The sequence below is a fragment of the Giraffa tippelskirchi genome, chromosome 6, assembly GCF_054371585.1.
Source record: "Giraffa tippelskirchi isolate mGirTip1 chromosome 6, T2T-mGirTip1v1.2.pri, whole genome shotgun sequence".
Classification (NCBI taxonomy): domain Eukaryota; kingdom Metazoa; phylum Chordata; class Mammalia; order Artiodactyla; family Giraffidae; genus Giraffa; species Giraffa tippelskirchi.
In genome coordinates, this window is record NC_137280.1 from 52,838,855 (window position 1) to 52,856,673 (window position 17,819).

The 17,819-nt window shown below is 43.5% G+C and overlaps 1 long non-coding RNA gene across 2 annotated transcripts in view; it reads left to right on the top strand.

Moving 5' to 3' along the window:
* Positions 1–1,205: 1,205 nt before the first annotated feature.
* LOC145511325 (uncharacterized) overlaps positions 1,206–17,819 on the top strand; it is a 106,540-nt gene continuing 89,926 nt past the window's right edge. Inside the window, exons 1-5 of one of the 2 annotated variants that reach the window (XR_014057799.1) lie at positions 1,206–3,518; positions 3,602–3,658; positions 14,404–14,517; positions 16,040–16,163; positions 16,966–17,122. This is a non-coding gene — a long non-coding RNA (uncharacterized LOC145511325). Of the gene's footprint in view, positions 3,519–3,601; positions 3,659–4,973; positions 5,003–5,982; positions 6,210–14,403; positions 14,518–16,039; positions 16,164–16,965; positions 17,123–17,819 lie in introns of those variants that run through there. The other variant, XR_014057800.1, reaches the window with a different exon arrangement.

The window sequence follows — 17,819 nt, forward strand, 5'->3', positions numbered from 1 at the left end:
CATTTTTACAGCTTTCACAAGAGGTTTCCATGCAGGCATCCAAAGGACAAGCATGCAAAGCAAGGGCAGGCCAATCTTGCCATCAACTTCGAAGACTCAGATTCTCTGTTGCTAATGCCCGGGGTTAATCCCAGCTCGAGGAATCAGCTGCTGGTGATAAAATCACATCCAACTCATATATCTCTAAATTATCTAACTCACGCTGTTGGTCTTAAACAGCAAGAACTTTCTGGACAGAGAAGCCAGAGCTGTCCACTGCTCAGCAATGCCACCTTCCCCAGCATCCTGAACATGGTGGAATCCATCCCCATTCTTGTGGCCTCCCTTGGTGTTCTAGGAAGTCTAGGAAAGAAGAAGGAGGAAGAGCAAAGACAAGTAGTGCCTAGTAGGACACCAATACTTCTCCAGTAAATTTCCATATAATATCCCATTGGCCAGAACAATCAAACGTGGCTGTCCCTGGATGCTCATTGCTCTCTAAATAAAGCCCGAGTTCTGTTGCTGAGGAGAACTGGGAGAACAGATAATTGCAAGGAAATGTTCAGTGTCCAACACACCAGCCTCCACTTATTCAACCAAAGCCTCTTCTGCTGCCTTGTTACTGACTTTTCTCTTGATCAGTATCCTGAAGGGCCCCCTGATAGCAGGTGCCTTGTATTCTGAATTCATCTTCCCAGGTTTCTCTGCTGCTTTGAACAATACTGAAACCCTCCCCCAAGTCTCTCCCTTCAGTCCTACTTCCCCCAAATGCCAGGCCATAATTCCACTGACCACAGACAGACAACACCATCTGGTTTCTTATGAGCACTTGACATGAAAAGTTACCTAAACCAAATTCATGACCTTCCAACAAAGACTCATCTGTCTTCCCAAAGTCCTTTCCTTGGAGGACAGCATCTTGACCTACTTAGCCTCGCTAGCTAGGATTCTTTTGATTTTCAACTTTTTCTTCCTTTCATCGCTCACAAATATAGGACCATCTTTCTGTTTAACAATGGTGAGTCCTGATGTGTTCTCAAATTTCCTGAATTACTTTCCTTCTATCCTCCCCACCTCCCTCGGTTCAGTCCCTCTGCATTTTGCCTTGGAGCACCAACACAATAACCCAAGTGATCTCCAAGTTTACATGCAACTGCTGGTTTGTTATTTTTTTACAACCCAGATTTAATATTATAATGCCTTCATTTTTTATATTCTTGTAGGTCCCCATTGATTATAGCTTAAAATTCAAACAGCTGAGCCTGGGGCATACAACCACGCAAAACCTGGCACCCATCTACCTTCCTTGTTACTGCTTCTCAATTTTTCCTTCCAAGATTCTGAAATCTGGCCACCAAATTCCTTGCCAATCCCAACCACACTAGACTCCCAGGCTCTTTCTGCTATAGCAATTATTCTTCCTGCTGCTATCTCTTTTCTGAAGCTTTCTCAATAAAATTAACCTTCTTTTCTCAATATTTCCACAGCACTCTGTTCCATTCTTGGAGGAAAGTATTTTAAAGTACTGTATTTGTTTAAGGGTTTATTTCCCTGACTAGATTGATTGTTCCTTAGATTCTATTCATCTTTGTGACCATTTCAGCACTGAGTACAGCGCCAGGTAAACATTTATGAATGTGATTGTTGAAGGAATGAATAGTGTATTTTATTCTTTAAGACAAAAATCTCTCAATCACATGATGATTCCCTAGACCAAAAGATATAGCAAATCATTGTTCTCTGAGTTTTTCCAAAGGCATGGAGAAATCAAATTCCTTTCACAATCACAAGCACCTTCTAATGGGGCTGGGCCCTATTAAGAGAGGTTGATTCAGTTGGTTTTGTCTTACAGAATGCCATAATGGAATTGCACGTGCAAAGGTGAAACAGGAGCTAAGTTTAGGTGCAAGGGCTAAAAAGAGCTGAACTGACCAAAAATAGTATGTAGTTTTAAGTGACAGAGGATATTTTATGCAAAAAAGTGACAGAGACGAATTAAAAGGAAGAAATGTCAGAGTCAGCAAGGAATACGAGCCTTAAGGCTCTGGGAGGAGGTGAAGCATCCAGTGGTGGCTCTTAGTATTGTTACAATGGAATACCATATGGCCACCAAGGAATGAACCAGAGCTGTGTGCATCAACACTGGATAGAAAAAAAAGCCACGCTAAGGAATGTTATCTACAGTTCAATCATATGAAGTTAAAACCATGAAGCACCATCATCTATGCTAATTATTGCTACATATGTGAGTAAAAGTATAAAAGCAGCCATGAGAATAATAAACAGTTTATGAGAGCAGCGATGTAATGAAGGAGGAAAAGGACGAAGATCGGGGAGAGACTTGGACTGGAACCTTAACTGTATCTATAATGATTTATTTATTTGAAAAGGATGTATCCAAAAAATTAATGACAGGAAGTTGAGGTTAGTAAGTCTGGATGTGGGTATATTGGCTCTCATTATGTTACTAGCTGGTCTTTCCCAGTGGCTCAGCGGTAAAGAATTTGCCTGCAATTCAGGAGACGCAGATAGACACAGGTTCGATCCCTGGGTCAGAAAGATCCCTTGAAAGAGTGCATGGCAACTCACTCCAGTATTCTTTCCTGGAGAATCTCACGGACAGAGGAACCTGGAGCGCTACAGTCCATAGGGTCACAAAGAGTCAGACATGACTGAAGCGATTTAGCACATATTATTAGCTATGTCTGTCTGTATATTTTGAAGATTTCACAAGTTGAATTTTCTCAGTTTTAATCCTAAATGCAAATAATTAAGGCCAGGAACATTAAGTCTATACACATAAGGATTTATATGCATAGTTTTTGTGGCTATCACAGAAAGGAGCCGAGTTCCACATTGGTCAGTGCAATGGGAAAGAGTGACAGCTTGCATGAAGTGACAAGATCATCAAAAACCTCCCAAAGTCAGCAGAGGTGGGAACCTGCAATAGGAGCACTGGTGAGGTGTGAGAACCATCCTTCCATCCTCTCCCCAAGAGTGGATTTCCATGGGACACAGAAATCGGGCTTTGAGTAGATTTCACCAGGTCTTTGGAACAAGTAAATTTTAGACAGTATGTGCATGCGCCATCAACATTACTGTCATCCATAATAAAGAGAGAGTCTCAAAATCTTTGGGCAAAGTCTAACTATGGCTTTAATAGTCAGACTTGCATTTTTCCTTCTGTTTATTTCATTACAATATTACATTTCCCCCTAGATATATCATGATTGGGCTGAAGAAAAAAAAGACAGGAAATTTTCCAGATTGTTATTTTCTATCCCAAGAAAAGTTTTGACTCTAGCAGTCCTCGCCCTGAATTTCACAGCATCTCGAATGGGACCAAGGCTAATCTTCAAAATAATATAAAAGAAGGATACTAAAAGAGAAACCAAGAGATAGGGCAGCTGCTTACAACCAGTTTGAAATTCTTTACATCATAGTTTCTTGGACATATTATTCTTTTTTTCCTCTAAGATGGCTTATTCCACAGCCAGGCACTCGGGGAAAGATCATTTGAAGCTGTCATATCAAAACAGGTGAGTGACAGTGTAAAGACAAGTCTTTGATCCCAACTAAGGTGCCCTCTGCACACACTCACCTCTTGCTCTCTTTCCCAAAGGCTCCAGCTGGGACCAGAGGACAAGATGGCACAGAATAGGTTGAGTTCATTAATAAGGTAATAATGTCTGTTTCACACATCATCTAGTAATTTGTTAAGAGCTGGAGGGGATGGTGGTGACTGAACTATTTTAGGTGATCATGTGCATGCATGCTAAGTCGCTTCAGTCGTGTCCAACTCTTTGCAACCCCATGGACTGTAGCTCACCAGGCTCCTCTGTCCATGGGATTCTCCAGGCAAGAATACTGGGGTCGGTTGCCATGCCCTCATTTAGGGGATCTTCCCAAACCAGGGATAGAACCTGTGTCTCCTGTAGCTCCTGCATTGCAGGCAGATTCTTTACCACTGAGTGATCACTGGTCTAACTAATTCTGGTGAGACATTACTCAGAGACAGTTTTCTGTATCCATGGCAAGCTTAACCTGAGACCTCACTCTTCTCCTGAAGCCACCAGGAAAGAATTCAGGAGAATAGCAACAGTTACTTGACCCCTCCGTTTTTTTCTTTTGGCCTTTCCAATGCTTTTAATTCTCAAGTGAGTCATTTATTTAATTGAAAACTGTTTTCTGAAGCTGTATAGGAAAGCATGCTTGGAAACCAAAATGACAATCCATTGAAGGGTAAGTGGCATCTTCCGTTCATTTCTAAACCTGAGACAAGAAGCTTACTAGCTGGCTTTGCGAGGGCCTTTCTAACCTTTGGCTTTTACTTTTGGTGTATTTGTTAGTTAAAATTGGGAGCTTTCTAATTCTCCAAGTTAGCTGGTGTATTTTAAGAAAAGGTGAAAATGCAAAAGAAACTTGGGTTTTTTTCACACACACATAAAAGAGACCTAGTGTCCCTTTCTCTCCCTCTCTCTCTTCTCCCCCTCCTCCTCTCTCTCCTTCCGTCACCCCAATAGGTTTAAAGTTCACCTATGAAAAAAAAGATAATCTCTCTTTTCTCCTTCAACCATGTGATGGAGAAACTATTGAAAAGCATGATCTTAAGTTTTTTTTCAGAAATTCCTGTCTCTTTAAGAACACTCAAATTAATTTAAACTAAATTGTAACCTGAAAGCCTCTTTGTTTATTCCATTAACGGGAGGTGGAGGGGGGAGGGTGCCATTTTGAATAAAAAACAGAATCTATGCTCTCTGCTGAGCTTCCCAGGTGGCCCTAGTGGTAAAAAACCTACCTGCCAATGCAGGAGACTTAAGAGACATGGGTGTGATCTCTGAGTCGGGAAGATCCCCTGGAGGAGGGCATGGCCACCCACTCCAGTATTCTTGCCCAGGAAATCCCATCGACAGAGGAGCCTGGAGGACTACAATCCATGAGGTCACAAAGGGTTGGACAGAACTGAAATGACTTAGCACACAGCATGCATGCTCATTGCTAGGATAAGCTTCATCTCTTCTAGGTGAGACCTCGGAGAAGTTGTAGGGCTTCCCTGATAGCCAAGCTGGTAAAGAATCCGCCTGCAATGCAGGAGACCCCGGTTCAATTCCTGGGTCAGGAAGATCCACTGGAGAAGGGAAAGGCTACACTCCAGTATTCTAGGGCTTCCCTTGTGGCTCAGCTTGTAAAGAATCCTCCTGCAAAGTGGGAGACCTGGGTTTGATCCCTGGGTTGGGAAGATCCCCTGGAGAAGGGAAGGGCTACCCACTCCAGTATTCTGGCCTGGAGAATTCCATGTCCATGGGGACACAAAGAGTCAGACACGACTGAGCGACTTTCAAGAGAAGTTGTCCTAGTTCCTACAACGAATAGATTTCTGCCTGTTGACGCAATCAACTAGTTCCTCTGAAATATGTCATATTAAACTAACATAAAATACTTTTTTGAAGTCATACCCCATCAAGGGGCTTAGGACCAAAAAAGGCTGGATGACTCTTGGGACTATTTGAAGGAGGGAAATTCTTGAGATGTTTATCTGTGGCTTGTAGTGCTGTTCTCTCTCCTGCTACGGAGCAGCTGATGCTGGTGCATTTCTCACTGTTGAGACACTCTCCAAATGCCAGCCTCATGCCCACAGCTGCCACCAGGAGAGCACCAGCAGCGACACACCGGCAAAGCAGGGCAGGTTCTCCTTACTGGCAGCTGTGTTCACGGTCCCGTTTCCTGGGACAACACCAAGCATCTCACTGGGCAGATGGTTGAAGATGACTTTCAGAGGCTAAACTGCTAATCCTCTCCTCAGACCGTATGCAAGTTGCTCAGTCATGTCTGACTCTTTGCGACTATAGAGTCTTTGAACTCTACAATCCATGACTGTAGCCCACCAGGCTCTTCTGTCCATGGGATTTCCCAGGCAAGAATACTGGAAGGAAGGGGTTGCCATTCCCTTCTCCAAGGGATCTTTCCAACCCAGGGATTGAACTCAGGTCTCTCACATTGCAGGCAGATTCTTTACCATCTGAGCCACTAGGGAAGCCCATTATAGCTCCTTTATAAAAGCACAGAGAGAACAAGATGGCGGAGGAGTAGGTGGACGTGGAGTACATTTCTCTCCATGGATACATCAGGACCACAACTTCAGACACAGAAGCCCATGCAGAACACCAGCTGAGAGTGGACAGGGCCTGCGGAAAAGAATATATAGAGCCATGCAAAACTTGTAGGACAAGGTACTAGGGGGAAAAAAACAGGAGTGTTAGTAGGACTGGACCTGCCCTCGGCGGGTGGGGGAACTGAAACAGGGGTCCCATCCCCACATCGGGGCAATTGTCTGAGTCAGAAGAGAAACGCTTAAGGCTTGGGAGTGAAACAGCTGATCTGTGTCAGCCTAAATGGAATGAGAATCAGACAGTCCTGGCCACAGCCATACATAGCCCAGACAGGGATGTAGATCCTCTGGAAAGGGCAGTGGCTGAGAGCTGGAGTTTAAGGATTGTGGAGCAATCCCAGGGCAAGGGATGCTGTTGACTGCAGACAGACAGATCAAGGGGATGTGAGGGAGGAGGTCGTGGTGGGAAATACCTGTGGAGGAAAGGCAAGCAGCCCTGGAAGCAAGGCGATGTTGCTGAGTCACGTGAAGGGGGTGGAGCCATCACCATAGCCTCTCTCCCCTTCATGCCAGCCTTGGCAGCTGAACAATAGAGAGTCTAGCCTGAGGCACTGAACTACAGAGTAGGACCCCAGCCAGGAGGGCCCCTCTATGTGCCTGATGCACCAAACAACAGAGAAGGACCCCAGACAAGGGAGCCCTCTAAGTGCCTGAATGGGCGGAGCTACAGAGAAAGACTGGCCAAAGAGTCCTTCTGATCACCAGCTACAAGAAGCTCGAAAAAAGACTCCGATAGGGCCATAACTCCTGTGGCAGAGGCAGTTTGTGTCCATGCACACTTGGCACCACCAGGGTCCCTGCAAGCCAAGCAGCTGGGCCACCTTCATGCTCAACTCTCACTGGGGCAGAGCTGCCACAGGCAAAAAAAGTCTTGTGCCTATGCACGCGTGCAGGGTCACTTCGGTAGTGTCCGACTCTTTGCGACTCTTTAGACTGTGGCCTGCCAGGCTACTCTGTCAGGGAAGGGGGTTCTCCAGGCAAGGATACTGGAGTGTATTGGCCAATAATGGTTGCCCTACCCTTCTAGAGCACTATATTTCCTGCTGCCCTAGCCGCCAACTCCCCTGAGTACCTGGTGCTGCCAGAACCCCTGCAACCCAAGCAGTTGCACCACCTCCACACCTGGCCCTCACAGAGGCAAACCCAGTCCTCCAAGGCAAACTCAGGAGCAAACCCCAGTGGACAACCCACATGCAGAGGTAGGTGGAAATCAAACCACAAATGAAACCCAGGGGCAGTGTGGCTAAGGAAGAAGACCCAAAACCTTCCCACCAGCTGTACAGGCTGCAGATTAAATCCACATGATCAACTAGGCAGACTCTGTGTCAATGGAATATATAAAAGGTCATTGAGAGCTCCCACAAAAGAAAACACACTAGTTCTGATAGCTGTGGACATTGGAGGCAAGAATACACAGGAGTAGGACCATATTAGAATCTTAGCTGCCCCCGCAGCAGGTCCAGAGATCAGCACAGTGTTGGAGGGCATCCTAGGGAGGTGAAGTGGACTGTGACTCCCAGCGAGGGAAAGGACTCTGACAGCGGTGACACAAGAAAAACATTCATTATTATGTTTTGACTTGTTCTGTACATTCTTTTTGATTTTTTTTTCCTCCCCCCCCCCATTGTAGTTGTCAATTTTATTGGCACTGTGAAATCTAATTAAGCTTTTAAGCTTTTTTTTGTTTTTTTCCTCAGTCACATTTTTTATAGTTGTTATAAACCCCTGCCTCTACATTGGGCTTTTGCCCTTCTGGGGAGTTTTCCTTTTTTCTTTCCTCTTCTTTTTTTTTTTTCTTTTCTCTTTTTTACAATTTTAACTTTTAATTTTTTTAAAACCTATTATATTTTTTCTACATTATTCCTTTGTTTGCCTTTCCTACTGCTCTTTTCCCCTTGCAGTTAATCTTTAATGTATATAAATCTTCATCTACCTCTATTTAACTTTGCATATCTATTCTTTCTTTTCCTCTCCACATATTTGTTAGTTTTACTTTCATTGCTTTATTCCCCGCTTGGCACCTTGCTTTAGTTTTGTTTCCAGTTTGTGCTTTAGTTAGTTTTGTTCTGGTAGATATAATTTTTGGCTTCCTTTGTTAGCCAGGTCAATTTATTGTACTTTATTTTTGCTGGACTGTTTTGATTTTGCTCATGGGTGTATATGTATATGTGTATATTCATACTTTTTATTGTTGTTATAAACCTCTGCATCTATGTTGGGCTTTTGCAGTTCTGGGGAGTTTTTCTTTTTTTCTTTTTTCTTTCTTCTTCCATTTTTTTTCTTTTCTCTTTTTTATAATTTTAACTTTTAATTTTTTTAACCTATTATATTTTTTCTACATTTATGCCTTTGTTTGCCTTTCCTACTGCTCTTTTTCCCTTGCAGTTAATCTTTAATATATATAAATCTTCATATATGTCTATTTATCTCTGCATATCTATTCTTTCTTTATTTTCTTTATTTTCTTTCTTTCCTTTCCTCTCCACATATGTTTTCCATGCAAATGGGAAGCAAAAGAAAGCTGGAGCAGCAGTCCTCATATCAGACAAAATAGGCCTTAAAATAAAGAAGATTACAAGAGATAAGGAAGGACACTACATAATGATCAAGGGATCCATCCAAGAGGAAGACATAACAATTGTAAATATCTACGCACCCAATATGGGAGTACCTCAATACATAAGACAAACACTAACAGACATAAACGGAGAAATTAACGGTAATACAACAATAGTAGGAGACTTTAACACCCTACTCACACCAATGGACAGATCATCAAAACAAAATAAGAAAACACAAGTCTTAAATGATACATTTGATGAGATGGATCTCATTGATATCTTCAGGATATTCCATCAAATGCAGAAGAATATACCTTCTTCTCAAGTGTACGTGGGATATTCTCCAGAATAGACCACATCTTGGATCACAAATCAAACCTCAGTAAACTTAAAATTGAAATTGTATCAAGCATCTTCTCTGACCACAATGCTATGAGACTAGATACCAATTACAAAAACAACAACAGCTGTAAGAAACACAAATACATGGAGATTAAAGACCACATTTCTAAATAACCAACAGGTTACTGAAGAAATCAAAAGGGAAATCCAAAAATTTCTAGAAAAAAAAGACAATGAAAACACGACAACTCAAAACCTATGGAATGCAGCAAAAGCAGTTCTAAGAGGGGAGTTTACAGCAATACAATCCTACCTCAAGAAACAAGAAAAACATCGAATAGACAACCTAACTCTACACCTAGAACAACTGGGAAAAGAAGAACTAAACAACCCAAAATTGGTAGAAGGAAAGACATCATAATGATCCAAGCAGAAATAAATCAAAAAGAAATGAAAGAAACAATAGTAAAGATTCAGTTCAGTTCAGTTCAGTTGCTCAGTCGTGTCCGACTCTTTGCAACCCCATGGACTGCAGCACGCCAGGCCTCCCTGTCCATCACCAACTCCCGGAGTCTACTCAAACTCATGTCTATTGAGTCGGTGATACCATCCAACAATCTCATCCTCTATTGTCCCCTTCTTCTCCTACCTTCAATCCTTCCCAGCATCAGGGTCTTTTCCAGTGAGTCAGCTCTTTGCATCCCAGTGGCCAAAGTATTGGAGTTTCAGCTTCAACATCAGTCCTTCCAATGAATATTCAGGACTGATTTCCTTTAGGATGGACTGGTTGGATCTCCTTGAAGTCCAAGGGACTCCCAAGAGTCTTCTCCAACACCACAGTTCAAAAGCATCAATTCTTCAGTGCTCAGCTTTCTTTATAGTCCAACTCTCACATCCATACATGACTACTGCAAAAACCATAGCCTTAACTAGACTGACCTTTGTTGCAAAGTAATGTCTCTGCTTTTTATGCTGTCTAGGTTGGTCATAACTTTCCTTCCAATAAGTAAGCGTCTTTTAATTTCATGGGTACAGTCACCATCTGCAGTGATTTTGGAGCGCCCCAAAATAAAGTCTGCTACTGTTTGACTGTTTCACCATCGATTTGCCATGAAGTGATGGGACCAGATGCGATGATCTTAGTTTTCTGAATGTTGAGCTTTAAGCCACTTTTTCACTCTCCTCTTTCACTTTCATCAAGAGGCTCTTTAGTTCTTCTTCGCTTTCTGCCATAAAGGTGGTGTCATCTGCGTATCTGAGGTTATTGATATTTCTCCCAGCAGTCTTGATTCTGGCTTGTGCTTCATCCAGCACAGTGTTTCTCATGTACTCTGCATTTAAGTTAAATAAGCAGGGTGACAATATACAGCCTTGATGTACTCCTTTTCCTATTTGGAACCAGTCTGTTGTTTCATGTCCAGCTCTGTTGATTCCTGACCTGCATATAGATTTCTCAGGAGGCAGGTCAGATGGTCTGGTATTCCTATTGCTTTCAGAATTTTCCACAGTTTGTTTTGATCCACACAGTCAAAGGCTTTGGCATAGTCAATAAAGCAGAAATAGATGTTTCTCTGGAAATCTCTTGCTTTTTTGAGGACCCAGCAGATGTTGGCAGTTTGATCTCTGGTTCCTCTGCCTTTTCTAAAACCAGCTTGAACATCTGGAAGTTCATGGTTCACCTACTGTTGAAGCCTGTCTTGGAGAATTTTGAGCATTATTTTACTAGTGTGTAAGATGAGTGCAATTGTGAGGTAGTTTTAGCATTCTTTGGCATTGCCTTTCTTTGGGACAGGAATGAAAACTGAACTTTTCCAGTCCTGTGGCCACTGCTGCATTTTCCAAGTTTGCTGGCGTATTGAGTGCAGCACTTTCACAGCATCATCTTTTAGGATTTGAAATAGCTCAACTGGAATTCCATCACCTCCATAGCTTTGTTCATAGTGATGCTTCCTAAGGCCCACTTGACTTCACATTCCAGGAACAAAAAGAATTAAATATCGTTAATTCTCAAAACACCATTGCAACAAAAAGAATTAAATATCTAGGAATAGACTTACCTAAGGAGACAAAAGAACTGTACACAGAAAATTGTAAGACACTGATGAAAGAAATCAAAGATGACATAAACAGATGGAGAGATATTCTATGTTCCTGGGTAGGAAGAATCAATATTGTGAAAATGACTATACTACCAAATGCAATCTACAGATTCAATGCAACCCCTATTAAATTACCAATGGCATTTTTCACAAAACTAGAACAAAAAATTTCACAATTCATATGGAAACACAAAAGACCCTGAATAGCCAAAGCAGTCTTGAGAAAGAAGACTGGAGCTGGAGAAATCAACCTCCCTGACTTCAGATTATGCTACAAAGCCACAGTCATCAAGACACTATGCTACTGGCACAAAAAATAGAAAAACCTTAGTGGAAAATATGTTCAATGCCAGTTGCTTCTCGTCTGTCTTGCAGAGAAAGACAGGAGATGCGGGCAGAGCCAAGGACATTAGGCATGTAGACAGGACCGTTCCAGATTGTTTAGACCACATGCCATAGACAAGCTCCACCTCCCTAAGGCCATTTGCAAGGCCTTAGAGGAAGCCTGTGAGATTTGGTGTCAAGAGGCCTCAACTCAAGAATCAGATCGCACATCGTCCAAATTAAGAAATTCATGTGGATGAAAAGGGGTAATGTTCACAATTACACCAGAACAAATGGGGCCACGCAAAACAGACTGGCAGGCCGAGAGCCATGCAGACCCTGGGCATGTGGGCTTAACCTCACAGAGCCTCATCTTCTTCCTCAGTAAATCAGAAAGAATTCTGGCATCTGGGGGGTAGACAGCAAGCTCTGGGCAGATCTGAGGGCCTCGTCTGTGAAAGATATTTGGAAATGGGTCATTCGGGGGCTAGACCAAGGCTGTGTGCCGTCCCCCACAGAACAGCCTCTAGAACTCGCCAGCTCCCGGCAGCCAAGACCTCAGAGCCAAGAGGTGAGATGTGTGTCTCTCTGGTCTGAGAGCCCATGTCCCTGTCCAGGCTCCACAGATCCACCACAAACTGCTCTCAGAGTGAAAATGCTCACTCATCGTCCTGTGGCTGTGAACGCTTGGGACGCTGTGGTCCTTAAGGCCACACCCAGGCCTGGCAGAAGACTTTAAATCAGATACACTTTTAAAACTCATTTCAAAAGCATCGCCCTGCTGGAGGCTTTGCATGCCTCTGAACACCCAGAAAGGCCCACAACGTGTGAGCACCCCATCGTAACACACTTGGGTAGATACAGCCACAGATCATGTGATATGGCAGTAGACATGGATATATGAAAGCTGGATGTGTCTCACACACACACACACACACACACACACACACACACACACACACACTGCACAGAAAGACTAAGAAAAATATTGGTGGGAAAAGAAGAGTTCCTTGGGGAAGAGCTGCACCAGGCTCTGCAGAAAATTGAGAGCCAAATGTTGGCTGCCATGATGCACTGCCTGGCATCCCCTGCACGACTCCAGCCTCACTCTCTAGCTGCGGAGAATGTTAGCTTCTGGGCTCTTAGTCGAGTCCCTCTCTGGGAATTGCGCTGCCTCACCCGAGTTCATGGACCCTGCCCAGAGGCAACGCATATCCAGTGGCTGGAGCCCGTGGTTGCCTCAAGCCAGAACAACCCTGCAGGGCTGTCCCCACCCCGGAGCTCCCCAGGGTCAGCACCAGCTGCAGCCTGTTTGGTGGCCGTGTCACTGTCCTCCTTCATTCATCCTGCACAGATCCCTGGAGCTCTCCCCTGCCATATTCTTGCACACGAAGCTCTATTCCAGGGGCAGTTTCCTAGGAAACCCAACCTAAAACAATGCATCGTTCATCTTGGTTTCTTGGATGAAAGATGTACTAATAAATAAAAAAAAAAACTGTGTTAAAGATGGAGCCTAGTTCCTCTCAGGAATAAGCCAACCTTCAGCCATGCGAGATGCCAAAGAAAAACCAGGCACCACTCGCACCCAGCATAAGGGCTTATACCTGAAAGGCTTTTTCTTGCCAACAATCACTGAGTCATTTGACTTTTTTTTCTTCTTTTGACCACTCTGCGAGGCACACAGGATCTTAGTTCCCTGAAGAGACCCATGCCCCCTGCAGTGGAAGGGCAGAGTCCTAACCACTGAACAGCCAGGGAAGTCCCCATTTGACAGTTACTTTAATAAAGACATTAAAAAAAAAAAAAACATAAAGCCGTATTTTTTTAATTGCCTATTTTGTCTTTCCTTTCTCCAGGGGATCTTCCCAACCCGGGCACCTAACTCAGGCTTCCTGCATTGCAGGCGTTCTTTACGCTCTGAGCCACCAGGGAAACCCCTCCAATTATCTGAAATCACGTTAATCATATCTGAAAATAAAATCTATCCAGTTATTATCAGCCACCTGCTCCTTTAAGGAAACCTACCTGAGCTCCCCTGGTGGCTCAGATGGTGAAGAACCTCCCTGCCATGTGGGAGACCCAGGTTCGATCCCTGGTCTGGGAAGATCTCCTGGAGGAGGGCATGGCAACCCACTCCAGTATTCTTGCCTAGAGAATCCCATGGATGGAGGAGCCTGTCAGGCTGCAGCTCATGGGGTCACAAAGAGTTGGATATGACTGAGCAACTAACACCTGAACTACAAGTAACTCCGAGGAGGAAACGTGTCTCTATGGAGGTCCAGCCAGAAAACAGGAAGATTCCATTGTGTTTTGAGAACACAGACGTCGGAGGACTAGTCCTGGGTCCCAGAACCCAATTCCAGGTGCCTCTCTCCACCAGAGTTCCCCACTCACTCATTTCCTTGGCTGGGCACTGCTGCGGAGAATGCATCTCATATTTGACCTTCTGTCTTTCTACACAGAACTGTATAAAGAATCTTGCCACCTCATCTTGCCTCAGGCTTCTGGTTGGCACAAAGTTTTATAGTCTGATGATAGGAATGCTCTACAGCTGATCAATCAGAAAGCTCACCCTCTGCACAAGGCAGAAAGTACCTTCAAGGTCTAGTTTCTCATCCTCTGTGAAGCCCTGTGAGCTGATGGGCAGAAAGACGCTACAGAAAAACAGCTCTTGAGTCCATTTTTGAAACTGCTCTGTGCACATATATCCTTCCTTTTAAATAATGAACCACCATCCGTTCGTAGTGAAATCGAAACTAAGTGAGTGAAATTCGAGGATCAAAACTTATTCCGTAGGATTTGCCACGTGGGATCCTGGTCTGTCTTAAATACCTAAAGGACTGTGAACAAAAGCTTCACAGAAGCAGCGTTAGCACCAACCCCACAAGTCTCGTGGCCGCAGATGTAAACCCTTCCTTTTCACCCATAGGCGTGTACCTCCAACCCAATGGCGAGTGCAAAACCACAGGCTTCAAAGGTGGACCGCCCTGGCCTACCCCCGACCCCCACAAGCTCTTCAGGGTGGCTCCCCTCCAAGAACGGGGTGAGAATTGATGTTGTCTGTTCCTGTCCTATTAACCTTTCGTGTGATTGATGATTTCATTTGATTAGTTAGTTTGGTACAAGCTAACCTCTAAGAGCAACATGGAGGCCTCTCGCCGGCATGGTGCAGCCCATCCCCAGATCCATAGCCTTTTGTTGTTGTTCAGATGATAAGTCATGTCTGACTCTTTGCAACCCCATGGACTGCAGCACACCAGGCTTCCTTGTCCTTCACTATCTCTTGCAGTTTGCTCAAACTCATGTCCATTAAGTCAATGATGCTATCTAACCATCTCATCCTCTGTTGCCCCTCTTCTCCTCCTCAGTCTTCCAAGCATCTAGCCCAAGAGACACACAGCAAATCACTAGTGACAGACCAGAGAGAACAGTTCGGAAGCCCTGCTTCCTACTCTGTCTTTTGCTATTTGAATCCAGTTGACCTCTATCCTGCCCTCTCACGTCTGTTCCCACCACCAACAGATTGTATACCATATTTCGAATCTCTTTGGTTAATCCAACATAAAAATATTCACTAAATTCATTTTTTTCTTCTGAAAAAAATTAAGGAGCCATATTTTTCCGGGATAATATCCAGCAAGATTAATGAAAACCAAATATATATATATATCTGAGAGAACCCAAAAGAAAAAATTTTTTAAGTCTGTTAGCTTCACTACAGCAGCTGAGGTTTTAGGTGCCTGGGGTTTCCATTATGTAAATATAACTCAACCAATATGGGTACTTTCCAGGTTTTTTGGCTTGATTTTCAAAGCCGTTCTGCATTCACACTCTCCCTGAAACATAACCCCTGCTACGGAAGAAGAGAGGTAGTTTTGTAGGGATACGAAAATCTTTCATTAGAACATCTGCTCCACATAAGAGTTTTTTTCAATCCTAGAAATTATTCCAGGAACAATTACAACTGAGTCTGGAGAATTGAGTCATTTCTACATTAAATGAAGGCCAAAACTTCGAACACTGGTTCAGAGACAGAGTTGTTTGCGAGTGGCCTGTCATGGGCTGTCGGATGATTGAATCTATCAACCTTTTACTTATTAAACAACAACAACAAAATTATTCACTGTGTTTTTAACACTGGGCTAAAATAATGGCCAGGTGTTCACTACTTTAAATCTCCAAATTCCATTTATATGATCTTATTTCCTTAGAATGACTCTTAAAAGATTATACCATAGTGACTCTGTGGATTTTTTTTTTAAACTACATGAAATTTTTGGTAAGTATTTCTGGTAGGGTTGCGTCCTCTTCCTAATTGGGATTTAACCTTTCCTCTTTCTGAATTCCACTCAAGATTTATAGGAGACATACTATGAAGAAGGAATGATTTTAAGTACTAGAAATATGCAATATAGCTTTTAACTGCCCCCTCCCTAAGCACCACTACCTCACCCCCCAACACACTCCTTTACCTGCATCCTTCATTGGTAACACCTGTACCTCCCTTCTCCACATGGAAGTTCCTCATCAAAATATAGCTGAATATTACCTTTTACCTTTGCCAGGAAACCATCATGACTCCTGCTCTCCCTGCCCTCTTCCTCTCACATAATTTTACTGTGCCATTTACTTCAGTGCATTTAAATCATTTTCATCTCTCTCCCACACCATGTTGAAAGTCATGTGACGGTAAGTTAGTTTTTGGATTTTCTCTGTATTCTTAGCATCTATTATAGCACCACATCCCACAAATATTAATAATACACTCTCATGAAGCAATGGCTGGGGGAATGCTGACCTTCATCCTCCCCCTAGTGCAGTAGCATTAGCACAGCTGATTGCCAATCCTTCTAGGATGTTCTAGACATGTATTCTCCAAAACACTTTTCTTTTTATCTCCCCATACCTCTCTGGACATCCTTTATCCAGATCGCATGATGATTCCTATTCTTTCTCTTACTCCTGTAATAGCTGACATTTTAGTGGTTTCTACATTGGTTCTTTCTTTTCCTCCTGCATCCTTTCCGTGGATGGTATATTGAGACCTTTGCCTATGAACATCAGTTCAGTTCAGTCGCTCAGTCGTGTCCAACTCTTTGCAACCCCATGAACTGTAGCCTTCCAGGCTCCTCTGTCCATGGGATTTCCCAGGCAAGAATACCAAAATGGGTTGCCATTTCCTACTCCAGGGGATCTTTCCGACCCAGGGATTGAAACCGTGTCTTGTTCCTCTCCTGCATTTGCAGCCAGGTTCTTTACCACTAGCGGCTACCTGGGAAGCCCTATATAAACATTCAGTTCAGTTCAGTTCAGTTTAGTCGCTCAGTTGTGTCTGACTCTTTGCGACCCAGTGGACCGCAGCACTCCAGGCCTCCCTGTCCATCACCAACTCCCAGAGCTTGCTCAAATTGATGTCCATAGAGTCGGTGATGCCATCCGACCATCTCTTCCTCTGTTGTCCCCTTCTCCTCCTGCATTCAATCTTTCCCAGCATCAAGTTCTTTTCCAGTGAGTCAGTTCTTCACATCAGGCCTGTGAACACTGTCTGAGATGTAATCAGCATTACCATCAGCCAGAGGCAACCAGCCCTGAAGCACTACTTCTCTGATGTGTCTGTCTATTCTCAGAGGTGTTTCTCCAGCAATGAGGTAAGTTTTCAGTCATTTTTGGCACAATGAATATCTATACTTTTATATATATTCTAGATTGAATGAAATAAGTATCTTTTGTCATTTATAAGGAATCAGTAAATCAAAGGTCTGCAGAGATTTCAAGACCATAATAACCGTGAAAATAAACAAAGTCTGTGTACATCAGAACCAACAATATCAGGGTGGACCTAATAGAATTCATACAGAAAGTATAAACAGGCCACCTTACTTTCTATTTCTATTTAGGAGGCCATTCGTGGCAAATCGTTGTGATTACACAACTCTTAGAATGATAGTTCAGTTGCTCAGTCATGTCCGATTCTTTGTGACCCCATGGACTGAAGCATGCCAGCCCTTCTTGTCCATCACCTACTCCCGGAGTTTACTTAAACTCATGTCCATCAAGTCAGTGATGCCATCTAACCATCTCATCCTCTGTTGTACCCTTCTCCTCCTGCCTTCAATCTTTCCCAGCATCAGGGTCTTTTCCAATGAGTCAGTTCTTCGCATCAGGTGGCCAAAGTATTGGAGTTTCAGCTTCAGCATCAGTCCTTCCAATGAATACACAGGACTGATTCCCTTTAGGATGGACTGGTTGGATCTCCTTGTAGTCCAAGGGACTCTCAAGAGTCTTCTCCAACACCACAGTTCAAAAGCATCAATTCTTTGGTGCTCAGCTTTCTTTATAGTCCAA